Source organism: Schistocerca piceifrons, chromosome 5 (genome assembly GCF_021461385.2).
Source record: "Schistocerca piceifrons isolate TAMUIC-IGC-003096 chromosome 5, iqSchPice1.1, whole genome shotgun sequence".
NCBI lineage: Eukaryota > Metazoa > Arthropoda > Insecta > Orthoptera > Acrididae > Schistocerca > Schistocerca piceifrons.
The window spans coordinates 540,720,304-540,735,647 of record NC_060142.1 but is presented as its reverse complement, the minus strand read 5'-3'; the positions used below and the strand labels follow the sequence as shown (position 1 = coordinate 540,735,647).

Sequence of the window (15,344 nt, the reverse complement as noted above, 5' to 3'; positions counted from 1 at the left end):
ATGTAAAGGAGCGCTTCATGTAGAGTATGTGAACAGGTTTCCTGACTATGGTGCCTGCTGATTTAAAGTGGACAAGAAACCAGAGTTTGCCGATATCAGTCACACCTCCTGCCAGCGTCTGCTGACTCACATCTCAATGTCCATGCTCTGCCCCCTATAGAGGCTACTAATCGATCCTCCTCGATACTTGAGGAGAGATACAACAGTATATCTCGTGCAAGGATCATGAAAATAAGATAATGATAGTACATATGGAGGCACACCAACAGCCATTTTTTCCTTTGTCTTTGCGAAAACAAGAAATGGAAAGGAAGGGGCTAATATATGTACAATGTGCCCTCCACAATGCCACTGTACAATTGTTTACGGAGGATACACAGGATACCAACAATCTCGCAAGAGGATGTAGAGAAGGGTCACTAGATGAAACTATACATATCAGTACATATACCCAGAAACATGCATTTTCTCCATAAAAAGTAACAATAAAATCTTCTATGTTCTTAATTCTTGCACTGCAAGCGATGTTCCTTTGGCAGTACATGTCAAAAATTTCTCTACATGACAATCACACCATATTTGTCGTACAAACTGTATCCACACATTAAGTTTTGATGCACATATAAGGTGTATATGCAGGCAAGGAAAAAAAGTCCCAGATTTCTCGGTTAAAAAGCACTTTTCCCAGGTGAAAATGCACTTCTTCCTATCTTCTGAGCAGGAAATTCTTCTAAGTGGCTGGTCCTCAATGTGTTGAGTTTTAAATGAGAGTCAAATGCTCTGTGATTTAAGAGAGTCATCCAACATTCTCACACGTAACATAATTCATCTTGCGTAAAAGGAAATTTACTTTGAGGGTAATGCTTTTCGAAGCACAATTCAGAATATTTTCCCACAACCTGTTAGAAATACGTTCGTTTCAGGAGCTGCCAGAGAGCAGCAGAAAACAGGCGTTACTGCACGTGGGCAGTTACTATGACATAGGAAGCCCATATAAAGGCTGTTTAAAAATGAACATACTGGTTTTAAGGTGTTGTAGCATTTATTATGTTCAATTTACAATTGTAAATAATACACCAAATGAAAGAACAACTCAAACAGTTTTGTTTGTATACCTGTGCGCAATGGGAAGAGTAGGGAATGACAAAGAGTGACTAAAAAAAGTGTTAAACGAGTGCGAGTCTTTCAAGCTTAGCCCTAAGAAATATCCCCGGGAGACTTTATGGGCCTTTATTTCTCGGTAAATCAATTGTAACTTCTGTTTCTTATCTTGATGTGCTACAGCTATGGCCCATGTCTCAACAGGGAGAAGCTGAACAACACATCTTTATTTGGGAGCAAGATGGTGAGCCGCCTCACTGGCATAGCTCAGTACACAACTGGTTAAACAACGTTGTATCCAACTGGTGGATTGGGCTTAAGGGGCCAGTTGACACAGCATTTTATGCATGACTTCCATGTTCACACATGATCTGATGCGATCATGTGTATGTGCCTCTGATACCAGCTGATCTTCCGACTTTAGAAACAGTTTATTGCAACAGTTATTCCTGACACACTACACAAGGTTTCAGAACAACTCGCCTATCGACTCGATGTGTGATCAGTGTTCACACTGAACAATTGTAAGAAAAACAGTTTTTGTTTCTCTTTCATTTGGTGTGTTATTTATAACTGTAAGGTGAATGTAATATGTGCTATAAAGCCTTAAAACCCATATATTCATTTCGAAACACCTTGTATATACAGTATTAAGAGATCTTACATGATGTCATAAAGGAAATATATCATCATAGGATGCTAGAGCATCAGAATTTCGTAAACCATACTAGAAAGCATACTTCAGCTTAAAGTGCACATCCATATGTCCAGATTCACAATGAAGTAGGCCCAAATTGATATCAAGCTTTTCAGTGCGATTTCTGGGATACAAATTTTCTTGGAGTACCAGTACTGTATTATCTCATGCTTGGTTCTTTATTGTGGCATAATGCTATACATGCCAGAAGATGAAAATGTGCATATGAAATTCAGTGAAAAGTGAAACTACCCAATAGTGTTGAATGAAACACTTTGTTGCTAATAAACTGACTATCTTAGTGAAAAGGTTAACAAAAATCACATTTATTTAGCAAACTGACAAAAATAACTTCATTGTTCTGCAAGGCGATTAATGCTTGACTCAGGGTGTATATGCTCTGAGACAACTGAGAAATCTGGGAAAAACCCAGGAATTTTTTCATCTGGGAGAAAACTGGGAAAAACCCCAGAAATCCCTGGCAAAACATGGAAATAAAAAAAAAAAAATCAGAAAACTGAAACTAATAATATATTTCAGCCTTTCATAATTACAAGAATTTATTTTAATTCACTTGACAACCCTCAGCCACAGAAATCTGTTTTGTTTTCGTTTGACGTGAGAGCTGCAAATGAGGAGGAAACACCAAAATCACTAAACGTAAACGTGTCTCATGTGGAGACAGACTCCCTCCCCACTACAACCCAGACTGCTCTGCACATACACGAATCTGGCAGCTTGGGCGCACCAAAAATAAATAAATAAATAAATTTGCAGGATAGCATTTGGCTGCTTGTTACTACTGCTGATAAAGCTAACAGACGCACTTCAAGTAGCCGGAAGTGGGAACAGGTACTGCCCATACGCAACTCAACTGTGCATGCCAATGATCCTGCTGGCAACTGCTAAAACAAACTTAATGTAAACAACTGTCACATCATGCTTATCAGCAGCACTTTACTGTTATGGAGAAATGCATTGTTTTTGTCCTAAAGGCTTTGACACTGTAGACTAAAACAATGAAAGATTTTCAGAATTCTAAAAAATTCTGGGGTTTTTCCTGGTTTCCTGCCAGATGAAAAAATTCATGTTTTTTTCCCAGATTTCCCAGTTGTCTCAGAGTATATACACCCTGGCATAATCAAAATGCTTGGTATGAAGTGGATCACTCCAATCACAACCATAACCTGTGGAATTAGCTCTTCGTTTGACCACACAGCAGTCACATAAACAAAACCACAGGAAGACCCACAAGAGAAAATCAAAAGGTTCATATTGAGTAACATTAGTGAGCAAGCACATGGTCCACCTCAAGCTCTCCATAATTTCCCGAATATAATGTTCATATAGTGTACTAAGGAGCTGAGCCCATGTTTCTTTGCATATTTTCAGCTATACCTCTACCTTTTTCAACGTTCTTCTAGTAAAAAAGCAAGTGCCTCTAAACCTGTTGGTGAGGTGGAGGAATGTATGCCCATATCGAACTGTCATCAATTATATATGTCCATAGATTGGTGTCAGAAGCCACAGAAATGAGTGGAATCAGGTTTAACTTCATTCCAAATGTGGCTGTTTCCACTGTTGAAAATAGATCTCTCACAAAGAAAAATTTGCTAAATTAGTGAATGGAATTTAACAATGAAAATAATCAATTTTTGAGAATATAATGTAATTGGATAGATAAAGAAATCTACACACCAAGTGGGGGTAGGAGAGCACACACATAAAAAAAGGTTTTACTTATGCAAGGTTTTGGAGTCATTAGCTCCTTATCCCGGCAGAAAAGTTGAAGGGGAAAGAAGAGGGGTGAAGGAAAATGACTGGAGAGGTTTAGGAAAATGGGTAGAGAACATCTCATCCAGTCCGGTAAGTCTCCTCTGACCCAAGATTCTGGGTAACTTTTCCTAACTCTACCCCTTTTCCTAAACCTCTCCTTTCTTTTCCTTCATCCCTCTTCCTTCCCCTTCAACCCTTCTCCCAGAAAAAGGGGCCACTGCTCCGAAAGCTTGCATAAGTAAAATTCTTTTTTATGTATGTTTTCTCCTGCCACTGCTTGGTGAGTAATTTTTTTTTATCTATCCAGTTACATCATAGTGAATGGAATTTGCTTTGCAGACTGAGGAAATCCATACAATTGTGTAACAATCTAGAACATAATTTCCCATGTGATGCAAAACCTGTTGAGTCCGTAGCCACTACATTCTGGTGGTATAAGTATGGACTTGCTGTTCATGTAGAACATGTTACACAGTACAGTGAGGCACAATCATATTGTGTGCAATGGTTCCTGTATTTGTATTCAGGTCCTATTCAAGTCAATGAAATACATCCACTTCAAAGTTGACACTGTGTAGAGTCCTTGGAGCACCAACAGCGATCTGTTGACTATGAATGTCCTTGTTTTCTTGGTCACTGCTGTACTGCAGCAAAAATCTGTATGTGCTGGCATCTCATGACATGGAAAACACTGCCAATACAGTTGTCAAGCTTCTCTCCAATTATGTTGTGTTTAACTAGAAATTAAAAACATGTTGGTATAGTCTGACCACACATATACAAGCTTACAAACTGTGGTACTGAATCATCTACATTAATGACTGAATGGCAAGTGATAACTGAATGCAAGAGAATTCTTGTAAAGAATCCCCCACCACCTTCCCTTCATTCACTCTACGTTCATGCCTTCGTATCTGCAGTCTTTTCCTCTGTTCTGTCTCCCCTTACCAGTCCACTCTTCGACATCACTGTGTGCTACATACAGCTCCTCTGCCTGTGCCAGAGGGGATGACCAGTGCCACCCTCCAACCCTCCTCACTTCCTTTCACACCCCACTCACTCTAGCTGATAAAAAACCCTTAAACCCCTCACCCAAGTCAATCCACAGTACTACAATGTTGTCAGTCAAGACAATTTCAAGACAATTTATCTATGTAAGGCATAGTGTGTGTGTGTGTGGGGGGGGGGGGGGGGGGGGGGGAGCATGTGTTGTGGGCACATACACATTCACATGCACTTTGTAATAGTTAGCTTTGAAGGAGGACACTGTCCAAAAAATTTGCAACATTTTCAGTCCTGTTGATGTACCTACTGAACACCTCAACTACATGGTGAGTTGGTGTTCCTTCACTATTTCATTATTTGCTTACAAATCATTAATATTTTCATAAGAGTTAACAATGTGGCTTGATTTTGTCTTCTTATAACATGGAAACAGTTCATTTTCAGACAAACATCCCTACAAAAACTTTGTCAACAGAGCACCTTTTACAACCTCTACAAATGTTTAATGGGAATGGTGTAACATTACGAGTGCAGATAAAGAATCAATCTGCAGGATATTAAGCATCTGTCCTAATTTAACAATCACAAAATACTGCATCAAAAGGAAAATTCATGTGGGAAAGCTATAACATGACTAAGAGATGGAATGGCTGGCTAGTACATACTTTTAGGAGATGAATGTCTAAGGACTGCTGATAGATGCGTATAAAGCAAAAACAACTATCCTAGCTTTCAGATCTGTTAGCTTCTTGTTCATGGAGGAAAATGAAATAGGCTGAGAGAGGTTAGAAAGCAGGAGTAAGTCACTTGTACTCTAGATTGCAAGGACAATGGAAGACAAAGGACCTGCCACCCCTCATCTTCACAAATGGTCCCCCCTCAGCCTGGAGCCTGAGTGAACTGCCTTGCCTTTCTAACCTCAACCAACCTATCCCTCTTTCCTTCCTGTTGAAAGTTAGGGTAGTTGTTCCTGCTTTTGAAGTGTGTCTACTGGCTGTTCTAAGAATTTCATCTCCTAACAGATAAGTATGATCCAGCCATCGTGTTTCCTTGTAATCATAGGAAACTCGACAGTTATAAGCGACAGCATGCAATAGTACTCTGTTTTTTAGGTAGGAACACAGAGTGAAAACACAAGTGCAATTTACTCTTGAGAGTAAAATATGAACATTAACAACTACACAAACATGCATGCAGCACATTGATAAACCACATGGAAAAAGATGGATGAGAGGATGAATCAGTGACTTCCTTACATGAACTTGAGGTAGGAAGGTAGGCACACAAAAGTCTTAATAATGTGGAATTATTTCCAAAGTCTGTTAGTTTCCTGTATATCTGGGCACCTGGTATATCTTTGTGGGTTTCTTACAAAATGAATGAAAACTTTGATATACTAAGATCCGCCCCTTTCCCACCAGATGTTTCCATTGTAGCATGTTTCACACAAGAACAATTGGCCAAGTGTGTTACTGCTTAGTAAACAATTTATTTTCCAGGCTAAGTTACTATTCTCAAAGAAACTTTAAGTAATAAGGCATCCTTGGAGAGGTGCTGAGTACCACTGTGAAAACTACTACCTCTTAGGCTGAGTGCAAAATAAGAATAGTTATGGGGAAAAACAAAATTACAAACTGGTGTGTGTGTGTGTGTGTGTGTGTGTGTTTTGCACTACTTGGGGAAAAAAGTTCAGTTTCTTTCCATGCAGAAGAAGCAAGCTTTTATTGGTAAGAACAGGAGTATAGCCTAAGTTTCATATTGAAAATGTTTCACTCTACTAAAAGCAGCACAACTTGGCTAGTAGATTTGCTCAGAGATTAGTAATACCAGAAGGCAATAACATAATCCTATAAACTTAAAATACTGAGTAACAATCACTCTTATTTCTTTAAATGCACAAGATTTTGGTATTATCAGCAGAATCTGCAAGGATTCAGTAAAACCAACTTCAATATTCTGATCTAGATCTTGAGACAGAAATTCAGGGTTGAAAATAGTGTTCATAAAGCCATTATTTGTGTCTCCCAGGTAATAGTGACCATTGGCAAGCTTTCTAGCTCCAAAGTTTTCTTTTGAAAATGTTGTACAGTCATTTAATCAAAATTTAGTGATCAGACATAATGTCATGTGTCAGATACCAACAGTACTGAAAGCACAGCATGCCAAAGAGAAAGGTGTATCCTGATTCTGCAAGGTAGTGTAAATTAGTAAGTGATAACATAAGTATCCACCCTCCAGCTACACCACCATTACAAAACTCTATTCTTTACTATATTGAAATGGTAAACATGAGAAGAATTGCTGGCCAGTACTTAATTTTATGAGATAAAATGTTTACACTGCTGACATTAAAACTAAAAGTGATGACATTAACCTAGCTTTTGGAATTAACAGTTCCTTCCCAGCATCAAGTGCACAGTCAACCCAATGAATTTAATCCACAATTGAGGAGAACGTAGATTGGGCTGAAGGTGGTTCTGAGACACTGAGGGGCTGTTTTTCATAGCACAACCTGCGCCCACTTGTTCATGTTATCACGAACATGAACCATGAAGTTTATTTCAACATTCTCAGCGAACAAGTGTCGTTATTTCTTCTATATCGCCATGATGAGTATGCCATGGATATATTGTATCCCAAGATGACAATGGTAGTGCCCACAGAGCAGCATGCATACTTAACTGTTTTGGTGAACACTTAGGTACTCTACTGAACCTCAACTGGCTCACTATGTCACCCGATTTTAATTGGAACAGCAGGTGTAACATAGCAATCAACATCCCTACAATCAGGTATCTTTATAAGAGTTGCTTCAGTTGGATACAGCATACCTGAAAAAAACTTGTGGACTCTCTTCCTCATCAAAGTGGGGTCATTACCATGGCTGAGGGGGGGGGGGGGGGTTGTCTCATGGGGGTTATTAATTTTTTGGCCAGTGAAGTTTATTGTAAACTTGGGATGGAGTGAATTAAGAAGCAAACACACACAGATAAACCTACTCTATAGCATATAGGTTACATAAAAGATCAAATTATATCATTAAAATGGTTTTCTATCACAAGTGATGAGGGAATGATCCAGTCTCAGATGTGGAAACTCGATCCGCAATTTTTTGCATGAAAAGACTACAATCAAGCAAATACTGTATAAATTTTAGCTCTTTTTAAAATGTTGAAAACTGCTATTATCACAGCCGGCGAGGTTGTTAGTGAGAAGTACTCTCCTAGTGGAGTCAGAGCAGTCTGCAGATGCACTTCATTACTAGAGCACAGCTGCGGCTGACAGCACATTGGCTATAGTGGCTGGCACGAAAGTAGAGCCCTCAAGGTACTGTTAAAGGTGTGGTAGGTCAGAGCAGCTGAAAGCTCAGTGGTGCCATGCTATATCGAGTGTTCTCGTCCGATCTCAGTGTCTTACTGTCTTTAGAAAGGTGCTTTGACATGTGTTTGGTGGTGAACGACAATGCAGGAGCAGTGGCCTACTTGTAGTACTCCTCCGGTCAGTGTGCATAAAGGGCAGAAAGACATTCGTAAGCAATCGAAAATTATCATATTGAATGTACTCAAGTTTTTTACTGATCTGGTTAACAATGAAGAAGCAAGGAATAACTTAAATTTTGCACAAATTCATAAACTTACTACTAAAGCATGTGATGTCTTCAAGTGAAATGTAGGCCGTATTAGCAAATCTGTGTCATTGGCAGAATCTCCAGACATGAATGAGTGTTTCAATTCTCCAAGAAAGGGACATGAATGTGAATGGAAATCAACCGACTTTGACGATTTTAACAAAGAGCTCGTGCGTAGAACTGTAGTTGGATATTACGGCAGAGGAGAGTAGCCAACGGCTAAAAAAATATAGGCTGAGCTCTGTGAAAAAATTAATTACTTGGGCTCAAAGACCTCTGTTCTTCGTCTTCTCCATTCCCTTGGTTTCCGATTCAAGAAGTGTAATGACGGACGGAATTTCTTAATGGAACGCAGAGACATTGCAGCAGTGAGAGCAAAGTTCATGCATACAATGCACTTCTTGCGTGCTGAAGACACCAGGCCTGTAGTGTCCTCGGATGAAACTTGGGTTTCACAGAACCAAGCCAGTTAGTATATATGGCGCGACTCGAAAGTAAATGACAGTTTGAAAGTGCCTACTGGTAGAGGTGGCCAATTAATCATCACCCACGCTGGTTCATTAACCACAGGCTTCATACCAGAGGCCAAACTTGTTCCTCCTGTTGGAAAAAGTTCTTGCCAATCCAATTACCATTCAGAAATGAATAGAGAAGTTGTTAAAAATTGGTTTATTCAACTGTTGTCCGCACTGTAAGAAGGGTCAATTATCGTGATGGATAATACCAACTACCACTCCATTCAGATAGAAAAGCTGCCACGTTCAAATTGGTGCAAGGCAGATGGCATGGAGTGGTTAAAGTGAAAGAATGTGTCATTTCCAGTTGATGAAATGAAGGCTGAACTCCTGTCTAAGGAAGAAATCATAGGTGCCAAAAAGACTTACAAATTAGATCAACTGGCAAATGAAATGGGACACCAAGTGGTACGTCTACCACCACATCACAGCCAGTATAATCCCATTCGATCGATATGGGCCCAAGTAAAGTGAGAAGCAGCAAAAAGAAATACTACTTTCAATCTTGCTAATGTCGAGAAGCTAACACAGAAAGCTCTTGACAATGTTACTCAGCAAGACTGGGAGAGGTGAGTAAAACACGCAGAAGCATTGCAAGAAACTGATTTCTTGAACCAGGGTTTAAGAGACACCATAGTGGAATCTGTGATGATACACCTAGCAGAAACAAGCGACAATGAATCTGAGAACACGACGGAGCCAGAAGATCCTTCAGTTTAGGTAAGTGCTGTCTAGATCCTTTAGTTTAGGTAAGTGCTGTCTATGTAAAAAGCTGACTTGACTTAAATGTTTGTCTATTCATTTCAGTTATAGAGAACATACTGCGAATGTTTTTCCCTTACAGTAGATGTCTGATTAATTTATCACAAGTGGCGGCAATTAGTTTACTCAACGGTAACTGTCAATTAAAAAAAGATTGTCAATTAACAACAGTTTTTCCTGAAAACCTGCATCGAATGTCTTTACATTCAGACATAATCTTACTGCATTTGGTTTATTTGTACATTCGAAATTTAACTCCTTTTTTTCATAGAAAGATTTACTAGCTGTTTCGTAGTGAGGGTAATGAAGTTCATAAAATGACAAAACATTGTGGTGCTTCTATATCATCTGTATACATAAACAGTGCCGTAACATCAGAACAGACCCAGCACCTATTCTGATTCTCCAGAAAGAGAATAGAACTCTATGATATTTGATGACTTTTACAAAAAGGTAGAACATAGAATTGTATTACTTTAGTATGACAGAGGATAGTATCCAATGGCTAGAGAAATACAGGGTAATGTCCGTGATAAAATTGATTATTCTGGTCAGTCACTTCAATGCACTGTCTTCTCTACCCGCTTGGTTTTTAATTCAGAAACTGCAATGATGGATGAAATTTGTAACACAAGACAGGGACATTGCAATAGTAAGAACGAGGTTTTTGCACACCAAGCGCATATTGTGTGCCGAGAATAATAGACTTACAGCAAATTTAAATAAAACTTGGGTTTCACAAAACTTTTCGAACAAATATTTTGCTCGATTTCAGTGAAAATATTGGCTTCGAAATAACTAGAATTACTTTTGGGTAACATATGTTGGCATTTTGAGTGATGGATGCAATGACGAAGGATATGTATTAGCCGCCAGTAAAATATTTTCGGGAAGTAGGGAACAAAACTCTTGGCGACGGCCAACAAAGACTTGCGCACTGGCTGCGCACAGAATATCATGGAAATAATTTGCCTCCATACGTGATACGATATAATAATGATGTCTGAAATGTTACCAAAAATAATTTTGTAGTCTTATTAAAAACTTTCTCGAGGGAATTTTCTTTGCAGCCCTACAAAATGAAAATTCATCAGCGACTACATTTTTCGCTATGCAGTCGGCACAGTTTCACATCTCTTATAATATTTTATTTTTATCTCGGAATACTTTTATATTTCCAAAATTAAACAAGCAGCATGTGCATCTGTAAACTTTGAGTATGTTTAGTGATTCTGTTACTACCACAGGTTGAAGTAAAAAATTGTTTCCCTCTTAAATTTCTTGTAATGGTAGTTTTCATTTTTTTTCCCTAGCAGCTAGTGAGAATTTTCTTTTGGAAAGTACTCCATCATATTCTAGACTAAAAATAAGATGGCAAGATGACCTTGAAGCCCTATTTTCGTGCCGGCCACTATAACACATAATATGACATAACATGATCTAATTTGCAAAGTTAACTTTATTTTTCAATAGTAGTTGCTCTAAAACAACTGTTTACAACTATAATTCTCTCAAATTTGCAACCCATTTAATCTAAAGAAACAGTAAAAATTACCTGACCCTTTCGTGGTATCCTGAAGCATTAAAAGTAGAGATAAAACTGTATTAATATACATATATGCCTACTAACAGAAACTGACTTTGAGCAGGTTCTAAATTTTCACATTAATGTGGAATTCGATTAATATTCTAAGTCTCACAAAGAAGAAACATGAAGATTGACATCATCCATTTCTCCTGAAGACATTAATTCAAATGATGCTGACATTTTGATAGAAACTTTGGAAACATTAGAGGAAACTTGAAAAAACTATGGCAGTTCAGGAAACTGCAGTTAGAGCGAAGATTTTTGGGTAATCGCGAGTCCAGAACAAGAATACCTTTTAAGTGCAAAGAAACAATATACTGTAATAGCTTTCAGTAACACGGAAAAGGCTGTGAACTTTTGCTTAAGCAAAGAAAGGAAGGAGCAGTATGGACAAGAAGTTCCATTTCATACAATATGAATGTGAATTGTACTAATGGAATACAGACTTACACATGGAATTAGTATGCACAAAATCAAAATTCGAAAAGTATTAAAGAAAAACTAGGGCAAAAATTTTAAACTGCATCTGACAAACAAAGTACTGTTACCAATGAAGATCCACAAAATTAGGCACTCTAAATTGCAATGGACATGAACATTAATGATTTCTAGGTTTCCTCAAGTTGGTTGAGCAGGTTCAAGAAATCTTACAGTACAGGATGCAGCAAAATTACAAGGTTTAGTTTCAAGTTAACATGTAGAGAAGATGGCAAACTGTAAAGAAATTCATATATGATCTTAAGACAAAGCTACTGTTATTTCCACAACTGTTATGTATAAGGAGATCAGTCAGGTTTTGTCAAAAAAGTGCATCCAAAATGCACTTTTATTTCTTAAGAACAAAAATTAGGAAAGGACTATACACATGCATAAATCTTTTAATTGATGTTACAAAGTCAAGTAAAATAGGAAAGCATGATTTTTCAGCATTACAATTTAATCATTGTCATGCCAACAGCAAAAAATAATTCATTATTCATGGTGGACTCTTGGCCTGAACATATTGATATCTTTGTCTTTCAGGATGATAGTGGAAAGAGATTTTTGAGAAACTGATAGACAATATAATTTCCAATGGCTTTTTGTCAATTCAGGTTTATCAGTGAAACTATTCCTAAACTTCAGTCATTTGTGCATGATCAATTTGCATTCATATATTTTATGAATTTGATCAAGTTTGTCTGGTACGCAGCACAATATGCAAAACAATGCCTGGGACAATCTTCCTACTCTATTCAAATTTGGGCTGAATAAAACTAGAAATGTCTAGATGCATTACATTTTTTTGCAAAGTTGACCTGTTGAGTTGCAGACAGGCACAAAGAAAAGACTGAGGAAGGTTTTGGCTGAAAGCTACAATGTGTAACTGTCTTTTCATTATACCTATCTGCAACACAACAGGTCATCTTAATGGTGAGTAGCAATGTATCCTTTTACTAATATTGTTGATATTCCAAGCTGGAGTTTCCATTGTTCGATTTTACATTTTTTTGTCTCAGGTGCACCTGTTGTACTGTCAATGTTTGTTTTTCTCACTCAACAGACACTTTGCATTTTTGTGAGGACTATAAGAAACGAACAAAGAACTGTTACATCATGAGTACAAAATCCAAAAATTATCACAATGATGTGCAGGGTGGTCCAAAAGTCTTTAAACAGCCTTAGAAAATCTTAATGGTGTATCGAAAAGTAAAATAAACTTCCTACATGTGAGGAAGCGGAGGGAAAAAAACTTATAGGCTATGTCACCAATATGGTGGCCATCTTGGATTCAACTCTAAAATTTCCAATGGGAAGGTGATCATGTGACATATTAGACACATACAGAACTTCACCAGAAAAACAATGACATTATTATTTTGCACATAGTTTTATTCATTCTCAAGTTATAATCAATTATATGTGGCAGCAGTGATGCGCTTGGCAGCATGAGTGTCACATACCGAAAAGGCATGAAGTGGAGTTTTAAACAGTGCAAAGTGCAAATCCCATGCCCGACATGTTACATTAGGTAACATTTACTTGTGATCATGTTTTAACTGCTCTTTTCTCATTTACAGATTACCAAAATGTCATAACTGCATGAAGAATGCATCAAAAATTATCTTCAGAGCACACAGGTCACTGCTAAGGATTTCAACAGTCACCACCTGACCAGACTACCCATTTCTCACAGTGCAGTTGACAAACTTTTGGCCAAATTCCGGACAATAGGTTCTGTCGTTGATAAACCAAACGTTTGAAGATCAAAATCCACCAATGACAAAGCAAGGATAGTGAGTGTGCTGGCACCATTTAGCAAGAGTCTGCAACAGAGCACTTGTCACCTGTCGCAAGAATGTGGGGTTAGCTTTACCTCAATACTGTGAATTTTACTGCAGCATGAACGGCACCCATACAAACTTCAACTGCTCCAACACCTGAACATGGCACAGACTGTCGGGTACACATCGCAGGATGGGTGATGCAGCAACTGCAGGTAACACTTGTTTCCTGTATCAGGTACTGTTCAGTAACAATTTTCCCTCACTGTTGACACAGGCTGGGACATTTCCAGAACTCTTCCAGCATGTTGAAGTTCCACTGCATTATGGACACAGCATGCAAGCGAACCTGGATGTGCAGTTCTGCCAAAAGTGGATTGGCCATAGAGGTGCAGTGGAGCAGAGTGGCTACCATATTCCCCAGGTTTAACTCCTTTGTTGTGGTGTCACATCAAAGGACTGGTTTATGCTGTGAAAATACAGGATCTGGTTCATCTTAAGCAGCTAACTGTTGATGTGTGCTGTCAAATTCAGCAGAATGTGTTGGTCGAAGTTCAACAGGACTGGTTTCAGAAGATAGCATTAATACTGCGACGTAATGGATAGCATATCGAACCGTTCTCTCGGGAGCGTGTAACATCAGCTTAATGCCTTTTCAGTATGTAACACTCACACTGCCACACATAATTGGTTATGCTTTGCCACACCAAACTGGTTAAACTGAGAATGAATAAAGCTGTGTTCAAAATAACAATGTCTTCGTTTTTCTGGTGAAATTCTCTACCTGTCTAATTTTTTAGCCGAATCCTAGATGGCGGCTTTCAAGATGGCCACCATGTTGGTGACATAGTCTGTAAGTTTTTCCCCTCCCCTTCCTCATGTGTAGGGACTTTGTTTTACTTTTTGCTACTCAATATGGATTTTATGAGGGTATTTCCAGACTTTTGGACCACATTGTACAGTTATACTACGCGCTCATGCCATAGGGTATTTGCTGTCAGTGAGGGAAGTGGCACATCATGAGCCTACAAGCTGCTGCTGCATCACTAAGCATGTGGATAGTAGTATTTCATTTCAACAAATTAAATTTACAGTTCCCATGTAATTCCCGTGGTACTTGACAACATTATGCTCTCGTCACAGTCACTTTTGCTCATTTGCTGATTCCTCCACTGGACAGAAATGGCTGAATAAACTACTGTTAAATACAGTTTTGTGTGTACCACAAAAAAATACCTGTAGTCCCTCTTAACAGAAAAAATTTTGACATCACTTTTCTTTTGGTGTACTCTTCTTGCATAAAAAATTTCATAGCAGTTTTCACATAGCATGTTGGACTAATCCCTTGTGTGCCGCTTTTGGACACATAGGGTCTGGAAGAACACTTCAAAAGCTTAAATTCATTATCCTTCTTCTACGTTCTACCAGCTACCAGAATATCTGAAATATTTGCTACAAGTGTTTACTGATGTTATGTGGAATATTACAAATTTACTGTCCTGTTTCACACCTCCGTGTATACCAAAACTGTATGAGCAAATTATTAATGTGTGTTTCCAGTTTAATTGCATTTAATATACCAGTAAGTTTACACACAGACGTTGTTTATTCTTGAGACGACAGATGCCTATATGTCACATTAGCCTTCTTCAGGGGGTGACATGATGAATTTTCTCATTTGTAACACTCAAAAAGTGAACAGCATTCATTTTTTTAACATAAAAAGTAAGATATACTCCTGTTAAGAATTTAATGTGGAAATAAATTTTGCTGTCAGCAAAAATTTCCTGTAAAATCTATATCCTTCAAAATGCTGTCAGCTACGCCATATTCATCACTATACCAGAACATTCTAAGCAAGAAAAACATGAGTAATTTCTAACAATCAATAAAATCAAATTTCAATACTAGGTTAAAGACACAGAATTCCCTGAGATATTATAGAGTTCCTCAAATTCCCTGATTATTTTCAGGTAAAATGTAATTACCTGAGAATTCCAGGTTTTGC

General features: G+C 38.1%; 1 protein-coding gene across 2 annotated transcripts in view; it reads right to left on the bottom strand.

Moving 5' to 3' along the window:
- Window positions 1-15,344, bottom strand: part of LOC124797865 (methyltransferase-like protein 25B) — a 102,257-nt gene that overhangs the window by 52,352 nt on the left and 34,561 nt on the right. The window lies entirely within an intron of this gene.